At 44.9% G+C, this 20,179-nt stretch overlaps 1 pseudogene; it reads left to right on the top strand.

Annotated features, from left to right (window-relative positions):
- Positions 1–658: 658 nt before the first annotated feature.
- Positions 659–17,997, top strand: LOC130188436 (keratin, type I cytoskeletal 13-like; annotated as a pseudogene).
- The last annotated feature ends 2,182 nt before the right edge of the window (positions 17,998–20,179 follow it).

Raw genomic sequence — 20,179 nt, 5'->3', positions numbered from 1 at the left:
GCTGGGTCCATGAGGCCTGAGAACACAGGACTAGACCCTCAGCTGGGTCCATGAGGCCTGAGAACACAGAACTAGACCCTCAGCTGGGTCCATGAGGCCGTGGACCCGTGGACCTGTAGACCTGTAGACCTGTGGACCTGTAGACCTGTGTTGGCCTTGGTAGGTTCTCCTTTATCAGAACCTTCCTGATACAGGAGAACCTTCCTGCTACAGGAGAACCTTTCTGATACAGGAGAACCTTCCTGATACAGAAGAACCTTCCTGATACAGGAGAACCTTTCTGATACAGGAGAACCTTCCTGATACAGGAGAACCTTTCTGATACAGGAGAACCTTTCTGATACAGGAGAACCTTCCTGATACAGAAGAACCTTTCTGATACAGGAGAACCTTTCTGATACAGGAGAACCTTCCTGATACAGAAGAACCTTTCTGATACAGGAGAACCTTTCTGATACAGGAGAACCTTTCTGATACAGTATACAATATAAATTAATGTCACCAGAACTTAATTTGATAAAACTATGGAATAAATACTTTCTCTGACAGATGGAGGACTGAACTGGATCAGGACCTGAACTGGGACTGGTTCAGGACCAGTGAACATCACGCACTGTCCCTTTAAGACCACCACGGCCCAGGTGAGACTCACCTTGCCATGTCCTTATTTGGCAGCAGTGAGCCGGAGGGGGCGTGGCATGTTTCTACTCACACCACCAACAGCGTGTGAGACTCATGTAAATACTTTAATCAAAAGATAAACTTTTTGAAGAGACCAGAGTTTGCGTGAGAAGAGCTGAGGATGAAACAAATAAAAAGGGAGGAGAAGATTTACGAGAAGCCCGGAGGGGAGTTAGAGAACCGGATCGGCCACACCCTGAAGAAGAGGAGGGGGAGGAGGGGGAAGAGGAGGGAGGAGAGGGAGGGGGAGGAGGGGGCTCATCTTCATCACCAGTCATTGCTCATATGTCATGTTTTATGACACAAACCTGCTGCTGTACTACACATAGAAGTGCAATGTTATATATATATAAATATATATATACATATATGTATATACATATATAATATACACTACCGTTCAAAAGTTTGGGATCACCCAGACAATTTCGTGTTTTCCATGAAAACTCACACTTTTATTTATCAAATGAGTTGCAAAATGTATAGAAAATATAGTCAAGACATTGACAAGGTTAGAAATAATGATTTGTATTTGAAGTACTAATTTTTGTCTTCAAACTTTGCTTTCGTCAAAGAATGCTCCTTTTGCAGCAATTCCAGCATTGCAGACCTTTGGCATTCTAGCTGTTAATTTGTTGAGGTAATCTGTTGAAATGTCACCCCACGCTTCCTGAAGCACCTCCACCAGTTGGATTGGCTTGATGGGCACTTCTTGAGGACCATACGGTCAAGCTGCTCCCACAACAGCTCAATGGTTGAGATCTGGTGACTGGCCACTCCATTACAGACAGCAAGCTGCCTGCTTCTTCCCTCAATAGTTCTTGCACAATGTGGAGGTGTGCTTTGGGTCATTGTCCTGTTGGAGGAGGACATTGGCTCCAATCAGCGCTGCCCACAGGGTATGGCATGGCGTTGCAAAATGGAGTGATAGCCTTCCTTATTTAAAATCCCTTTTACCTGGTACCTTCCACTTTTCCAGCACCAAAGCAGCCCAGACCATCACATGACCTCCACCATGTGACAGATGGTGTCAGGCACTCTTCAGCATCTCTTTTCACCTGTTCTCGTCACAAATGTTCTTCTGTGTGATCCAAACACCTCAAACTTGGATTCATCTGTCCAGAACTTTTCCAATCTTCCTCTGTCCAATGCCTGTGTTCTTTTGCCCATACCAATCTTTTCTTTTCATTGGCCAGTCTCAGATATGGCTTTTTCTTTGCCACTCTGCCTAGAAGGCCAGCATCCGAGTCGCCTCTTCACTGTCGGCGTTGACACCGGCGTTTTCTGGGTTCCATTTAAAGCTGCCAGTTGAGGACCTGTGGCATCTATTTCTCAAACTAGAGACTCTAATGTACTTGTCTTCTTGCTGAGTTGTGCACGGGGCCTCCACTTCTCTTTCTGCTCTGGTTAGAGCCCGTTTGTGCTGTTCTCTGAAGGGTAAGTACACCGCTGTTGGAAATTTTCAGTTTCTTTGCAATTTCTTGCATGGAATAGCCTTCATTTCTAAGAACAAGAATAGACTGGCAAGTTTCACATGAAAGTTCTTTTTTTCTGGCCATTTTGAGTCTTATCGAACCCACAAATGTGATGCTCCAGATAATCAACTAGCTCAAAGGAAGGCCAGTTTTATAGCTTCTATCATCAGCAAAACAGTTTTCAGCTGTGCTAACATAATTGCACAAGGGTTTTCTAATCATCCATTAGTCTTCTAAGGCAATTAGCAAACACAATGTACCATTAGAACACTGGAGTGATAGTTGATGGAAATGGGCCTCTATACACCTCTGGAGATATTTCATTAGAAACCAGACGTTTCCACCTAGAATAGTCATTTACCACATTAACAATGTATAGAGTGTATTTCTGATTGATTTAATGTTATCTTCATTGAAAAAAACAATGCTTTTCTTTGAAAAATAAGGACATTTCTAAGTGATCCCAAACTTTTGAGTAGTGTATATATGTATATATATATAAATACATATATATATATGTATTTATATATATATATATATATATATATATATACATAAATACATATATATATATATGTATACATATATATACATATATATATATATGTATATATATACATAAATACATATATATATATGTATATATACATATATATATACACTACCGTTCAAAAGTTTGGGGTCATCCAGACAATTTTGTGTCTTCCATGAAAACTCACTTTTATTTATAAATGAATTGAACATTTCAGAGAACATAAAGTCAAGACATTGACAAGGTTAGAAATAATGATTAATATTTGAAGTATTAATTTTGTTCATCAAACTTCAAGCTCAAAGGAAGGCCAGTTGTATAGCTTATATCACCAGCATAACTGTTTTCAGCTGTGCTAGCATAATTGCACAAGGGTTTTCTAGAACACTGGAGTGATGATGAAATGGGCCTCTATACACCTCTGGAGACATTTCATTAGAAACCAGACACTTCCACCTAGAATAGTCATTTACCACATTAACAATGTATAGAGGGTATTTATGATTAATGTTATCTTTATTGAAAAAACAGTGCTTTACTTTGAAGAATAAAGACATTTCTAAGTGACCCCAAACTTTTGAACGGTAGTGTACATATATATATATACATATGTATATATGTATATACATATATATATACATATTTAACACAAGTCCGCTATGATCGATGCATTCACAGATATTTGAGACGTGAAGTAAAACAATTCATTCGGCAGCGTACCTGAACACTGTTCTTCTAAGATCTTCATCACCATCATCATCATCATCACCTCTTGGTTCAAGGCTAACAGGCAAATACCTGTTGAGCTCAGACCTGCAGGAGGAGGGGGAGGAGGAAGAGGAGGATGAAGAGGAGGAGGAGGGGGAAGAGGAGGATGACAGGATCTTCATCTTCATCATCATCACCTCTTGGCTCAAGGCCAACAGGCAAATACCTGTTGAGCTCAGACCTGCAGCTCCAAACACAGAAGGAGAAGGTGGAGGACGTAAATACCACCAAGACCACTAACACCACCAAGACCACTAACACCACTATCACCACTATCACCACAAACACCGCTATCACCGCTATCACCTCTACATTACATTACATTACATGTCATTTGGCTGATGCTTTTATCCAAAGCGACTTACAATACTGTTACATTCATTCACTGTAGACGCAGCTACAGGGAGCAACTCAGGGTTAAGTGTCTTGCTCAAGGACACATCGACTAGGGCGGGGATTGAACCTCCAACCCCCTGATTGAAAGACGGACCTGCTACCCACTCACCCATAGTGAGTCGCCCCCACCTCTATCACCACTATCACCACTATTACGACTATCACCGCTTTCACCACTATCACCACTATCACAACTATTACGACTATCACCGCTATCACCTCTATCACCACTATCACCACTATTACGACTATCACCGCTTTCACCACTATCACCACTATCACCACTATCACAACTATTACGACTATCACCGCTATCACCTCTATCAACTATCACCACTATCACCACTATCACCACAAACACCACTATCACCACTAACACCACTATCACGACTATCAGCACTAACACCACTATCAACACTATCACCACTATCACAACTATTACGACTATCACCGCTATCACCTCTATCACCACTATTACGACTATCACCGCTTTCACCACAAACACCACTATCACCACTAACACCACTAACACCACTATCACGACTATCACCACTATCAGCACTAACACCACTATCAACACTATCACCACTATCACCAGTAACACCACTAACACCACTATCACGACTATCACCACTATCACAACTATCACCACTATCACCACTTCATCACTATCACCACTATCACAACTATTACGACTATCACCGCTATCACCACTATCACCACTATCACCACTAACACCACTAACACCACTATCACGACTATCACCACTATCAGCACTAACACCACTATCAACACTATCACCACTATCACCAGTAACACCACTAACACCACTATCACCGCTATCACCACTATCACCTCTATCACCACTTCATCACTATCACGACTATCACCACTATCACAACTATTACGACTCACCGCTATCACCACTATCACCACTTCATCACTATCACCACTATCACAACTATTACGACTATCACCGCTATCACCTCTATCACCACTATCACCACAAACACCACTATCACCACTATCACCACAAACACCACAATCACCAATATCACCACTATCACTACAAACACCACTATCACCACCATCACCACTTGATCACTATCACCACTATCACCACTATCACAACTATTACCACTATCACCACTTCATCACTATCACCACTATCACCACTAACACCACTATCACCACCATCACCACTTGATCACTATCACCACTATCACCACTATCACAACTATTACCACTATCACCACTTCATCACTATCAACACTATCACAACTATTACCACTATCACCACTATCACAACTATTACCACTATCACCACTATCACAACTATCACCACTATCACCACTATCAACACTATCACGACTATCAACACTATCACGACTATCACCACTATCACCATTATCACCACTATTACGGCTATCACCGCTATCACCACTTCATCACTATCACCACTATCACCATTATCACCACTTCATCACCATCACCACTATCACGACTATCACCACTATCAACAGTATCACCACTTCATCACTATCACCACTATCACCACTAACACCACTAAGACCACTATCACCACTATCACCACTATATCACTATCACCACTACCCTCATCAAGAATAATGAATGCAGTTTTGCGGTCGATGTTTACTTCCTCTTATTGTAATTCTACTTCACACGTGCTGTGTGGTTCTGTGGTTGTGTAATTGTGTCGTTGTTTAGGTGTGTAGTTGTGTAGTTGTGTAGGTGTGTTGGAGAGACGCACCTCGTTTACCTGCAGGCCATAAGCCCCGCCCTCTCAGGTGAAAGCGGTTATGTAAGGAAGGTGCTGCAGGTGAGGGATTCACCTGAATGCTGACAGGTTCCTGACGGGGGGGGCGGGGGGCTGTGTGTGTGTGTGTGTGTGTGTGTGTGAGGGTGTGTAGGTGTGTCTAGGTGTGTGTGTGTGTGCGTGTGTGTTTGTGAGTGTGTACAGACCAGAATACATCGGATGCTCGATTATATCAGGACGTGATTTTGTCAAATCTAACCAAAGTCTCAGAAGAACAATAAGATCTTTAGGTTTAATTCCTGTTCTCATCCGACCCCCACCCGCTAACTGCTAACCGCTAACTGCTAGCCGCTAACCGCTAGCCCACTTTGCGTTTAATCCAGTAAACAACTAGAATGGGCACTCGGTAGAGCGCATACCTTCGCATATCACAAGATTGGGCATTGAATTATGAACATTTTGGCATTAGTTGCATGCCAATTGGAAAAAAATGTATCGTGCTATGGTAAAAAAAGAGTTTGACCTTTCCATGAGCTTGACCTTGACCTTTGACCCGATTGATCCCAAAATCTAATCAAATGGTCCCCGGATAATAACCAATCATCCCACCAAATTTCAGGCGATTCAAGAACATTTTGACCTGTTCATGACCTTTGACCTTGACCTTTGACCCGATCGATCCTAAAATCTAGTCAACTGGTCCCCGGATAATAAACAATCATCACACCAGATATCATGCGATGCGGTTCAATACTTTTTGAGTTCTGAAATATTTTGACCTGTTCATGACCTTTGACCTTTGACCCGATCGTCCCAAAATCTAATCAACTGGTCCCGGATAATAAACAATGATCACCAAATTTCATGCGATTGATTCAATACTTTTTGAGTTCTGCGAAAGATTTTGACCTGTTCATGACCTTTGACCTTTGACCTTTGACCCGATCGATCCCAAAATCTAATCAACTGGTCCCCGGATAATAAACAATCATCCCACCAAATTTCATGCGTCCGGTTCAATACTTTTGAGATTTGAATATGCACGCATACAAATAAATAAATAAATAAATAAATAAATACACGGCGATCAAAACATAACCTTCCGGCATTTTCAATGCGAAGGTAATAAACTATCAGTCCTTGGCGGGAGCTGGACTTGTGGTCCTCTGAGGGCCGACTGGGTGCTGCGTTGACTCTCGCGCCCCTCCAGGTTGCAAGTGGTATGACACGACGGACATGGCTAGCTGGTTAGCATGCTAATTCAGTAGATGAGCTCTTCACAACCACGTTGTTCATTTATTGCATGATGTTTAACACAAAACGCACACAGAAGTGTGTTCTCTGAGGTTTCGGGGGGACCCCCTGACTCCGCCCTCGGCGCTCCTGGACTCACATCTTTGTGCGTTCACACCGTTAACACACTTCTACACAGAGTGGATGTGTTGGCCCCGTTGACCTCTGTGTGTGTCGCCTGGTGCTGCATGATGGGAACTCGGTCCTTCATGGCTTCATTCCTCCTTTGAGAGCTGCATGACTTGGCCGACGCCTCTAGAACAAACATCCTGCAGCGCTCATGAATCCAGCTCCAACGAGTGGGCGGAGAACATTCCGGAGAGCTTCGGCTGTGGCTGGGAACGAGCCTGCAGCACAAAGCCAGGTGGCCGCGCCCGCTCACATTGATGTGTAATGTCTGTTATTAACACATTCAAACAGGAAATTACTACATTAAAACAATATTTATATATCAATCCAAATATGAACAACTGTGTTAGAAAATGTGTTTCTCTCTAAAAAAAAAAGTAGAAAGTAAAAGTTTGAGTAAACTCCAAATCTCAATGAGCATTTCTTAATTTATCTGCAGCTGAAATCAGTTAATAATATTAATAATTAATAATATTTGATGTCAAAATCAGAAAGGTGAAAACCAGTGTCCTCCGCCGTTAGCATTGTTAGCTCCATTACCTCTGTTAGCTATATTTGGACAGGGTCACCTGCAGGCCACAGGTCATCTCAGGGCCCACATAGAGACAGACAACCACTCACATTCACACCTCCGGGACATTTAGAGGTCAAGTAACCTGCTGCATGTCTTTGGACTGTGGGAGGAAGAACCCGGAGAACCCAGAGAACCCACGGGGAGAACATGCTGCCTCCACACAGAAGGACCGCCCACAGCGGGAATTGAACCCACGGCCCTCTTGCTGTGAGGCGGCAGTGCTAGCCACTACACCACCATGCAGGCCCCTCATCGTCACTGGCTCCTCCTCAAACAGCCAATCAGACGCTTCCATCATATGATGGATTATTACACCAAACCAACGAGCGTTACTTCATGTTCCAAATGCAGCAGCCTGAAGGCTGTCTTCATGTGTACCATGTCTTTGTGTAACCGTAATCTCCATGTCTCATTATGTCATATATATATATGTCTATATATCTCCATATGTCTCAATGTGTCTCCATAATATCTTATATATATATCTTCATATATGTCTCCATATCTCCTTCATGTGTCTCATGTCTCCATGTGTCTTCATGTCTCTCCATGTGTCTTCATGTGTCTTCCATGTCTCATATGTCTCATGTCTCCATGTCTTTATAACCATATCTTCATGTCTCCATATGTCTCATGTCATGTGTCTCATGTAATATTCATATGTCCCATGTGTCTCCATATGTCTCCATATGTCTCCATACGTCTCCATGTGTCTTCTTGTGTCTCCATGTGTCTCCATGTGTCTCAATATATATTTATGTGTCTCCATGTGTCTTCATATGTCTTCATGTGTCTCCATAGCCATCTCCTTGTATTCTTCATGTGTCTCCATGTGTCTTCATGTAACTCCATGTGTCTCATGTGTCTCCCTTGTATGTCATGTGTGTCTCCATGTGTCTTCATGTGTCTCCATGTGTCTTCATGTGTCTCATTGTGTCTCCATGTCTCCATGTCTCCATGTCTTCCTTTCCATGTGTCTTCATATGTCTCATGTGTCTTCCCATGTGTCTTCATGTCATCTCCTTATGTCTCCTTAATACTATGTCTTCATATGTCTCCTGTCTTCATGTCTCCATACGTCTCATTTTGTCTCCATGTGTCTCCATATGTCTTTATCTCATGTGTCTCCATTGTCTTCATATGTCTCATGTCTCATATGTCATGTGTCCTTGTCTCATGTGTCTCCATGTCTTCATGTAATCTCTTCTCCCTTAATATCTCCATGTGTCATGTGTCTCCATGTGTCTCCATGTATGTGTCCATAGTTCTCATATGTCTTCATGTGTCTCCTTGTGTCTTCTTGTCTCCTTGTGTCTTCATGTGTCTCCATGTGTCTCCATGTGTCTCCTTGTCTTCTTGTGTCTCCTTGTCTTCTTGTGTCTCCTTATGTCTCCTTGTCTTCATGTGTCTCCTTGTCTTCATGTGTCTCCATGTGTCTCCATGTCTCCTTGTGTCTTCATGTGTCTCATTGTGTCTTCATGTCTCTCCATGTGTCTCCTTGTGTCTTCATGTGTCTTCGTGTGTCTCCATGTGTCTCCTTGTGTCTTCATGTGTCTCCATGTGTCTCCATGAGTCTCCATGTGTCTTCATGTGTCTCCATGTGTCTCCTTGTGTCTCCATGTGTCTCCATGTGTCTCCATGTGTCTCCATGTGTCTTCCCTTAATGTCTCCTTAATGTCTCCATATGTCTCCATATGTCTTCATGTCTTCATGTGTCTAAACAATGTCTCCATGTGTCTCCATGTCTCCAGGTCTCCTTGTGTCTTCATGTGTCTCTTTGTAACTCATATGTATATGTGTCTTCATGTGTCTTCATGTGTCTCCTTGTCTCCATGTGTCTCCATGTGTCTTCATGTGTCTTCACGTGTCTCCTTGTGTCTCCATGTGTCTTCATGTGTCTCCTTGTGTCTCCATGTGTCTTCATGTGTCTTCATGTGTCTCCTTGTGTCTCCATGTGTCTTCATGTGTCCTTGTGTCTCCATGTGTCTCCATGTGTCTTCATGTGTCTTCATGTGTCTCCTTGTGTCTCCATGTGTCTCCATATGTCTCCATATGTCTCCATATGTCTCCATATGTCTCCATATGTCTCCATACGTCTCCATATGTCTCCATATGTCTCCATATGTCTGTCTTCATGTGTCTTCTATATATCTCCATGTGTCTCCTTGTGTATTCATGTGTCTTCCTGTCTCACTTATGTCTCCATGTGTCTCCTTGTCTTCTTGTGTCTCCATGTGTCTTCATGTCTCCTTGTGCTCTCCCATGTCTCCATATGTCTTCATGTGTCTTCACATGTCTCCTTGTGTCTCATGTCTGTCTTCTCCTTATATGTATATATGTCATGTGTCTCCTTGTCTCCACGTGTCTCCTTGTGTCTCCATGTGTCTCCATGTGTCTCCTTGTGTCTCCTTGTGTCTCCATGTGTCTTCATGTGTCTTCATGTGTCTCCTTGTGTCTCATCATCTTCATGTGTCTCCTTGTGTCTCCATGTGTCTCCATGTGTCTTCATGTGTCTCCTTGTCTTCTTGTGTCTCCTTGTCTTCTTGTGTCTCCATGTGTCTTCTTGTGTCTCCATGTGTCTCCATGTGTCTCCTTGTGTCTCCGTACGTTCTTCATGTCCACGTCCGGCTGTGTCTCCATGTGTCTCCTTGTGTCTTCATGTGTCTCCTTGTGTCTCCATGTGTCTCCATGTGTCTTCATGTGTCTCCTTGTGTCTCCATGTGTCTCCATGTGTCTCCTTGTGTCTTCATGTGTCTCCTTGTGTCTTCATGTGTCTTCTTGTGTCTCCTTGTGTCTTCATGTGTCTTCATGTCTCCATGTGTCTCCATGTGTCTCCATGTGTCTTCATGTGTCTCCTTGTGTCTCCATGTGTCTCCATGTGTCTCCATGTGTCTCCATGTGTCTTCATGTGTCTCCTTGTGTCTTCATGTGTCTCCTTGTGTCTTCATGTGTCTTCATGTGTCTCCATGTCTCCTTGTGTCTCCATGTGTCTTCATGTGTCTCCTCTTGTCTCCATGTCTCCATGTGTCTTCATGTGTCTTCATGTGTCTTCAGGTTCCAAGTGTCTCTTGTGTCTCCATGTGTCTCCATGTGTCTTCATGTGTCTCATGTGTCGCCATGTGTCTCATTTGTGTCTGTGTCTTCATGTGTCTCCCTTGTTACCCATGTGTCTCCTTGTTACTCCATGTGTCTCCATGTGTCTTCATGTGTCTTCACGTGTCTCCTTGTGTCTCCATGTGTCTTCATGTGTCTTCATGTGTCTCCTTGTGTCTCCATGTGTCTTCATGTGTCTTCTTGTGACTCATGTAACTCCTTGTGTCTCCATGTGTCCTTATTTACTCATGTGTTCATGTGTAATTCTCCTTGTGTCTCCATGTGTCTTCATGTGTCTTCATATGTCTCCATAATATTATGTGTATCTTCATGTGTCTCCTTGTGTCTCCATGTGTCTCCATGTGTCTCCATGTGTCTTCATGTGTCTTCACGTGTCTCCTTGTTTCTCCATGTGTCTTCATGTGTCTCCTTGTGTCTCCATGTGTCTTCATGTGTCTCCTTGTGTCTCCATATGTGTGTCTCCTTATGTGTCTCCATATGTCTCCTTGTGTCTCAATGTCCATGTGTCTCCTTGTGTCTCCATGTATTTCATGTCTTCATGTATCTCCTTGTTACTCATGTGTCTTTTTTCACCATGTTCCCTTTTCCCTGTGTCTCCCTTTTCTGTGTCCCTGGTTTTCTCATTTTTTCCCCCGGTTTTTCCCCTGTTCTTTTCCCCCCATGTGTCTTTGTCCATTGTTCATTTTTCTTCTCCCTGTTTTTTCCCATGTTCTTTTATGTTCTTTTTTCCCAGTGTCTCCCTGTCTTCATGTGTTCTTTGTGTCTCCTTTCCCTGTGTCTCTTGGGCCCTTTTGGTCTTTTTCTATTTTTCATTTTCCATGTGTTCTTTTTTTTTCCTTTTTCCCCGTTCCTTTTTCCCCGTGTCCCGTTTTCTTTTTCCTCAGTGTTTATGTGTCTTTTCCTTGTTTTATGTTTGTTTCTTTTTCTTGTTCTTCATGTCTCATGTGTCTCGTGTTCCCTTTTCCTTTTTTCATTTTTCCCCTGTGTCCCATGTTCCTGTGTCTTTTTTTTTTGTTCCTTGTGTCTCCTTTTTGTGTCTTCTGGTCCCTTTTCCATTCCATTGGGCCATGTTCCCCTTTTTTGTTCCTGTTCTTTTTGTCTTTTCCCCTTTTTCCCTTTCTTTTTCTTTTTTGTTTCCGGTCCTGTGTCTCATGTTCTGTTTTTTTCATGTGTCTTTTGTTTTTTCCTTTTTCCTTTTCTTGTGTTCCCTTTTTCTTTTCCCCGGGCTTCATTGTCTCAGTTCCATGTTCCTGCCCCATGTGTCTTTTCCCCCATGTGTTCTTTTTCTTCGGGGTTTATTTTTTCATGGTTTTGTTTTTGCCCCTGTGTCCCCTGTCTCCTTTTTGGGCTCCCTGGTTTTTCTCCTGTTTTCTTTTGTTTTGTTCCCTTTTCTCCTTTTTTTCATGTTCTTTTGTCTCCCTTTTTCTTGTTTTGTCCATTTTTTTTGTCCCTTTTTTTTTTTTTCTGTTTTTTTGTTTCTTGGGCTCTTTTCCCCTTTTTCCGTGTCCATGTGTCTCCCGTCCATGTGTCTCCTTGTTTCTTTTGTTTTTTTTTGTCTTGTTCTTTTTTCCCTTTTTTGTGTCCATTCCTTTTCTTGTGTCTCATTCATGTTTCCCTGTTTCTGTGTCTTTTTGGGGGCTTTTGGGCTTTGTCTCCTGTTTCTGTGTTCCCCTGTTTCATGTGTTTCTTTGTTCCATTGTCTTTATGTGTCTCCCGTTTCTTTTTTCTTTGTTTTGTCCAGTGTCCTGTTCCTTGTCCATGTGTTTCAGGTTCCATGTGTCTCTTGTTTTTATGTGTCTCCCTGTTTTTTCCTGTGTCCAGTTCCATGTTCTCTGGTCTTTTTCCCCCACCCCTGTTCTTTTTTTCCCTTTTTCAGGTTTTTCTGTTCTCCTGTGTCCCTGTGTCTCTTTCTTTCCTTTTCCCCTTTCCTTTCTCTGTGTCTTCATGTTTCCATGTTCTCTGTTCTATGTGTCTTCCCTTTTTTCTTTTCTTGGTTCATGTGTCTTTTGTCTCATTTTTCCTTTTTCTTTTTCTTTTTTATGTTCCCATGTTTCAGTTCTTTATGGTTCTAGTTCTTGTTCCTTCCCGGGGTTTTTGTGTCTTCATTTCTTGTGTCCCTGTGTCTCATGTTCTTTTTTCCATGTGTTTTCCCCTGTTTTTTTTGTTCTTCATGTGTCTTTGGGCCCATGTGTCTCATGTGTCTTTTTGTCCATGTGTCTTCCTTTTTTTTTCTCTTTTTTTTCCCCGGGTTTTTTGTGTCCATGTGGGTTTTTTTTCTTTTTTGGTTTTCCCTTGCCTTTTTTTCCCTTGGGGCCTTTCTTTGGGCCCTGTGTTTTGCCCGTCTTTTCCCGTTTCATGTTTTCTTTTTCCCTTCCCTTTTTCCATGTTTCTTTCCGTGTTTCCTTTTCAGTGTTCCGTTTTTGGGGCCTTGTCTTTTCCCATGTCTTGTCCCAACCCCGTGCCACCATGTTCCTTTTTGTCTCTGTTTTTGTTCTTCCCCCTTTTTTCTCCTTTTTCTTGGGTTTTTGTTCCCTTTTTTCCCATTTTTTCCCTTTCCCATGTTGTCTCTTTTCTCCTTTTTCCTTTTTTCTTCTGTTCCATTTTTTTGTCTCTGTTTTTTTTGGGGGGTTTTTGGTCCCATGTCCCTGTTTTCCCCCGTGTCTTATGGTCCTTTTTCCCTGGGTTTTTTTTTTCTATTTTCCTTTTTTTTTCATGGCCCTTTCCATGGTTTTTGGTCCATTTTCTTTTCATTTTTTTCCTGTGTCTCATTTTCTCCTTTTTTCCTTGTTTGTTCCATGGTCTATGTGTCTGTGTCCAGTTTGGGGTTCCTGTGTCCTTTTTTTTTGTTTTTTTGTTTTTTCCCGTTCCTTTTTTGTCTCATTTTCCCCTGTCCCCAGTTCTCATGTTCTCCTTTTCCCTTTTTTCTTTTTTGTTTGGTTTTCCCCGTTTCTTTTGTCTCCTTTTCCATTTTCTTTTTCCCATTTTCTCGTCTTTGGTTTTTTGGGTCCCGTCTTTTCTTTTTTGCTTGTGTCCGGGCCCCCCATGTGTCCTGGTTTTCCCTGGCTTTGTTTTTTCTCCTTTTTTGGGTTTCTGTTTTTCCCCTTTTTCCCTTTTTCCTTTTTCCCCCGTGTCCCCTTTTGTTCCTTTTTTTTCATGTGTTCCTGGTTTGTGTCCTTTTTTGTCCCCGGCCCTTTTTTTTTTCCCTTTTCTCATGTGTTTCCCGGGCTCCGTTTCATTGTTCCATGTTTTTTCATGTGTCTCCTGGGGTCTTCCCTTTTCCATTGGTTCCGTTTTTTTTTCTTTTTCTATTTTCCCGTGTCTCCATTTTTGTTCCAGGCTCTTGTCTCCTGTTTCTTCCTGTGTCTCATGTTCTCATTTTTCCCATTTTTGTTCATGTGTCTTCTTTTTCCCTTTTTTCCCAGGTCTTCAGTGTTCCTTGCCCCCTTCTTTTCTATGTTTATTGTCCCATGTTCCTTTTTTTTGTTCCCATGTTTTCCCCTTTTTTTCTGTTCCCCCTGGTTTTCTGTGTTTTCTTTTTCTCATTTTTTCCCCGTCTTTGTGTCCCTGGCTAGTGTGTCTCCGTTCCATTTTTCTTCTTTTTTCCCGTTTTTCTTCATGTGTTTTTTTTGTTCCTTTTTTTGTCTTTTTTTATGTGTCTCTTTGTCTCATTTCCAGGCTTTGTGTTTGTTCTTCATGTTTCATGTTCTCCCTGTGTCTTTGCCTTTTTTTGTTTTGGTCTCATGTTTCATGGTTTTTTCCCGTGTCCATGTGTTTTTTGGTTTTGTTCATGTGTCTCTGTTCCCTTTTTTATGTTTCCTTGGTTTTTTTCCCTTTCTTTTATGTTCCTTTTGTTCCCTGTGTCTCCATGTTTTATGTGTCTTCATGGTTCCAGTGTCTCCTGTTCTCCCCTTGTCTTTTTTCCATGTTTTGGGTTTCCCTGGTCTTTGTTTTCCATTTTTTTTCCCCCCGGGGTTCCCTTGTTCCCCATGTTCTGTGTTTTTCTTTTTTTTTCTCATGTTCCATGTGTCTCCATTTCCCCTTTTTCCCTTCTTCAGTGTTTTTTTGTTTTCCCCCCGTGTCTTCATGTTCTCCATGTGCTCATGTGTCCCTTTTTCCTTTTTTCTTCATGTCCCGTTCCATGTGTCTCTGGGTTTAGTTCCTTTGTGTCTCATGTTTGTACCCCCTTTTCCCCTCACGCCCCCGGGGGCGAACCAATCCTTTCTCTCACGCCCACCAGGGTGCTTAACTCCAACTCTTCTCCTCACGTCCAGCAGGGCGCACTCAACCTTTCTTCTCACGGCTCACCATAGGGCGCTATCCCAATCCTTTCTCCCTCACTGCCCACCAAGGGGCGCTTAACCCAACCTTTCTTCCTCACGCTCACCAGGGGGCGCTAACCCAACCTTTTCTTCCCCACGCCCACTCAGGGGGCGGCACCCAACCTTCTTCTCCTCACGCCCACCAGGGGCGCGCATAACCCAACCTTCTCTCACGCCCACCAGGGTGCACTCAACTCAACTTTCCCTCACGCTCACCACAAGGGCGCTTAACCCAACCTTTTCTCTCCTCACGTCCACCAAGGGGCGCTAACCCAACCTTCTCTCCTCACGTCCAGCAGGGGGCGCTAACCCAACCTTCTCTCCTCACGTCCACCAGGGGGCGCTAACCCAACCTTCTCTCCTCACGTCCACCAGGGGGCGCTAACCCAACCTTCTCACGCCCACCACAGGGGCGCACCCAATCCTTTCTTCTCCTCACGCCCACCAAGCGGGGCGCTAACCCAACCCTTCTCTTCTCTCACGTCCAGCAGGGGGCGCTAACTCAACCTTCTCGCCTCACGTCCACCAGGGGGCGCTAACCCAACCTCTCCTCACGTCCAGCAGGGGGCGGTAACCCATCCTTCTCTCCTCACGCCCACCAAGGGGCGCCAACTCAACCTTTCTTTCCTCACGCCCAGCAGGGGCGCCGAACCCAAATGTCCTTCTCTCCCACTGCCCACCAGGGGGCGCTAACCCAACCTTCTCTCCTCACGTCCACCAGGGGGCGCTAACCCAACCTTCTCTCCTCACGTCCACCAGGGGGCGCTAACCCAACCTTCTCTCCTCACGTCCACCAGGGGGCGCTAACCCAACCTTCTCTCCTCACGTCCAGCAGGGGGCGCTAACCCAACCTTCTCTCCTCACGTCCACCAAGGGGCGCTAACCCAACCTTCTCTCCTCACGTCCACCAGGGGGCGCTAACTCAACTCTTCTTCCTCACGCTCACCAGGGGGCGCTTAACTCAACCTTCTTCCCCTCACGCCCACCTAGGGGCGCTTAACCCAACCTTCTCCTCACGTCCACCAGGGGGCGCTAACCCAACCTTCTCTCCTCACGTCCACCAAGGGGCGCTAACCCAACCTTCTCTCCTCACGTCCACCAGGGGGCGCTAACCCAACCTTCTCTCCTCACGTCCACCAAGGGCGGGCGAATCCAACCTTTCTTCCTCACGCCCAGCAGGGGGCGAACTCAACCTTCTCTCCCCTCACGCCTGGCAGGGGCGCTTAACCCAATCCCTTCTTCCTCACGTCCTCCAAGGGGCGCTAACCCAACCTTCTCTCCTCACGTCCACCAAGGGGCGCTAACCCAACCTTCTCTCCTCACGTCCAGCAGGGGGCGCTAACCCAACCTTCTCTCCTCACGTCCAGCAGGGGGCGCTAACCCAACCTTCTCTCCTCACGTCCACCAAGGGGCGCTAACCCAACCTTCTCTCCTCACGTCCACCAAGGGCGCTTAACTCAACCTTCTTCTCTCCTCACGTCCAGCAGGGGGCGCTAACCCAACCTTCTCTCCTCACGTCCACCAGGGGGCGCTAACCCAACCTTCTCTCCTCACGTCCACCAGGGGGCGCTAACCCAACCTTCTCTCCTCACGTCCACCAGGGGGCGCTAACCCAACCTTCTCTCCTCACGCCTCACCAGGGGCGAACCTAACCTTCTCCTCACGCCTACAATTAGGGGCGCTTAACCCAACCTCTCTCTCACGCTCCACCAGGGCGCTAACCCAACCTTCTCTCCTCACGTCCACCAGGGGGCGCTAACCCAACCTTCTCTCCTCACGTCCAGCAGGGGGCGCTAACCCAACCTTCTCTCCTCACGTCCAGCAGGGGGCGCTAACCCAACCTTCTCTCCTCACGTCCACCAGGGGGCGCTAAACCAACCTTCTCTCCTCACGTCCAGCAGGGGGCGCTAACCCAACCTTCTCTCCTTGTCTCTCTGCAGAAATGCTCCCTTGAATCGCAGCTGGCCGACACCCAGAGCCGCTACTCCATGCAGCTGTCGGGCTACCAGATACAGGTGACGTCCATGGAGGAGCAGCTGGTGCTGCTGAGGGCCGACCTGGAGAGGCAGGGCCAGGAGTACCAGATGCTGGACATCAAGACCGCTGGGAGATGGAGATTCGAGAGTACCGCCGGCCTGCTGGATTTTGGGAGGAAGCAGCAAGCGCCAGTGATGAGCCGCAGGTGAGTCCTCAGAAGAGGTTCAGTCTGGGATCATAAGAGCGTAGCAGAGGGGTTTGGGTCCAATCAAAGATCTGGTCCATGAGGTCCATGGGGTCCATGGGGTCCATGAGGTCCATGAGGTCCATGAGGTCCATGAGGTCCATGGGGTCCATGGGGTCCATGAGGTCCATGAGGTCTACAGTCTATGAGGTCTATGAGGCCTTATGGGGTCTGTGAGGTTTAAGGGGAGTCCATGGGGTCCAGTGAGGTCTGGGTGAGGTCTAATGGGGTCCATGAGGTCTATGGGGTCTATGGGGTCTATGAGGTTCAGTGAGGTCTATAGGCGGATAAGGTCTATGAGTTCTATGGGGTCTATGAGGCTCATGGGGTCTGGCATGAGGTCTATGGGGCCCAAGGAAGTCTAAGGGTCCATGGGGTCTATGAGGGGCTCATGAGGTCCAGTGGGGTCCATGGGGTCTATGGGGCCTCCATGAGTTCTATGAGGTCCAGGAGGTCTAAGGGGAGGTCTGCAAGGTCCATGAGGTCCATGGGGTCCATGAGGTCCATGAGGTCCATGAGGTCCATGGGGTCCATGAGGTCCATGAGGTCCATGAGGTTCCCGAGGTTCGCCTTCATGAGGTTCTGAGGAGGAAGTGGTATCTTGACCCGTGGCTCCCTCAGCAGCTCGTCCAGCTCGTCCAGCACGACCACCACCAAGGTCATCACGGTGGTGGAGGAGATGGTGAACGGCCGGGTGGTGAGCTCCACCATCAGCTAGGCGCTCCAGCAGGGGGCGCTCTCACGCAAACAGACACCACAATAAAAGTCTGCTGATTGAAACTCGCGTGTTGCGTCTTCTGTTCAAAGCGTCTGCCGCTGCAGTTCCTCTCATGGCCACCAGGGGGGAATGAGTCCCGGTGGAGCTTAAACTAGATGTCTCAAGTATATTTTCACAATAAAAGCCTCTTCAGTAAAACAGACGTCTCCGTGAGAATGCGAACTACAAAGAGACAAGAATAGATCATATGAACAGAACTCAAAGGTTCTACAGACATTCTACAAAGAACACGCGTGTGTTTATGAACTTTATGGATTGTCTTGTATAAATGTTTATAATATAATATACTGCCATAAGTTCCATTAAGACATTAAGTAATTACTCAATAATACAAACATTGTGGATGTCATGTCATGTGACGAGGGACGACCAATCAGATCAGGGTGAGGACAAGAAGCTAAGCTAACGCTAAGTACTGAGGATAGTACGACATGTACCTCTGAGGTAGTACAGTAGAGATTACTACATGTACCTCTAGAGGTAGTACAGTAGAGAGTACTACATGTACCTCTGAGAGGTAGTACAGTATAAAGTACTACATGTACCTCTAGAGGTAGTACAGTAGAGAGTACTACATGTACCTCTGAGAGGTAGCTAGACATAAAGTAATTACATGTACCTCTAGAGGTACAGCAGAGAGTTACCACATGTACCTCTGAGGTAGCATACAGTATGTGCACATGTACCTCTGAGGTGGTACAGAGAGTACTTACATGCACCTCTGAGGCAGTACAGCATAAAGTACTACATGCACCCCCAGAGGTAGTACAGCAGAGTACTACATGTACCTCTGAGAGGTAGTACAGCATAAAGGCATCATATGTACCTCTTGAGGTGGTACAGTGAGAGCAGTGACATAAAATTTCTCTGAGGTAGTACAGCATAAAAGCACTACATGTACCTTCTAGAGGCAGTGGCTATGCAGAGAGTAATACAGGCACCTCTGAGAGGAGGTAGCACAGCAAGTACTACATGTACCTCCTGAGGTGGCACAGCAGAGAGTACCATACATGTTCCCCTGAGGTAGTACAGTGGCATAAAGTACTTAGTTAACGTACCTCAGGAGGTAGTACAGCAGAGAGTACCACATGTACCCTGAGGTAGCAGTACAGTAGAGTACTACATGTACCCCCAGAGGTAGTACAGCAGAGAGTATCGCGCTGTGTACCTCTGAGGTAGTACAGTATAAAGTACGACATGTACCTCTGAGGTAGTACAGTAGAGAGTACTACATGTACCTCTAGAGGTAGTACAGCATAAAGTATCACATGTAAATTCTCTGAGGTAGTACAGTAGAGAGTACTACATGTACCTCTGAGGTAGTACAGTATAAAGTACTACATGTACTCCCCCAGAGGTAGGTAAAGTAGAGAGTACTACATGTACCTCTGAGGTAGTACAGTATAAAGTACTACATGTACCTCTGAGGTGGTACAGTAGAGAGTACTACATGTACCTCTGAGGTAGTACAGTATAAAGTACTACATGTACCTCTAGAGGTAGTACAGTATAAAGTACCATATGTACCTCTGAGGTAGTATAAGGCATAAAGTACTACATGGCATGTACCTCTGAGGTAGTACAGTAGAGTACTACATGTACCTCTAGAGGTAGTACAGTATAAAGTACTACATGTACCTCTGAGGTAGTACAGTAGAGAGTACTACATGTACCTCTAGAGGTAGTACAGTAGAGAGTACTACATGTACCTCTAGAGGTAGTACAGTATAAAGTACTACATGTACCTCTGAGGTAGTACAGTAGAGAGTACTACATGTACCTCTGAGGTAGTACAGTAGAAAGTACTACATGTACCTCTAGAGGTAGTACAGTAGAGAGTACTACATGTACCTCTAGAGGTAGTACAGTATAGCACATATTATTGTACCTCTGAGGTAGTACAGTAGAAAGTACTACATGTACCTCTGAGGTAGTACAGTATAAATAGTGTGGTTATGAGGTCGCCTCTGACTGAAAATGAGACGCCTTCACATAAATACACACAAAAAATACATCTGAAACTTGTGTTTTCTGTGTATTAGTACCTTTAACCTCCACTCGGCGTATTTTAACTTAGTAAATGTTGATTAATCTGTCTTCGTTGTAGCAAATGTTGAGGGCC

This window comes from Pseudoliparis swirei, chromosome 23 (genome assembly GCF_029220125.1).
Source record: "Pseudoliparis swirei isolate HS2019 ecotype Mariana Trench chromosome 23, NWPU_hadal_v1, whole genome shotgun sequence".
In the NCBI taxonomy this organism is placed as follows: domain Eukaryota; kingdom Metazoa; phylum Chordata; class Actinopteri; order Perciformes; family Liparidae; genus Pseudoliparis; species Pseudoliparis swirei.
This window is presented reverse-complemented; position numbering and strand designations above follow the sequence as displayed.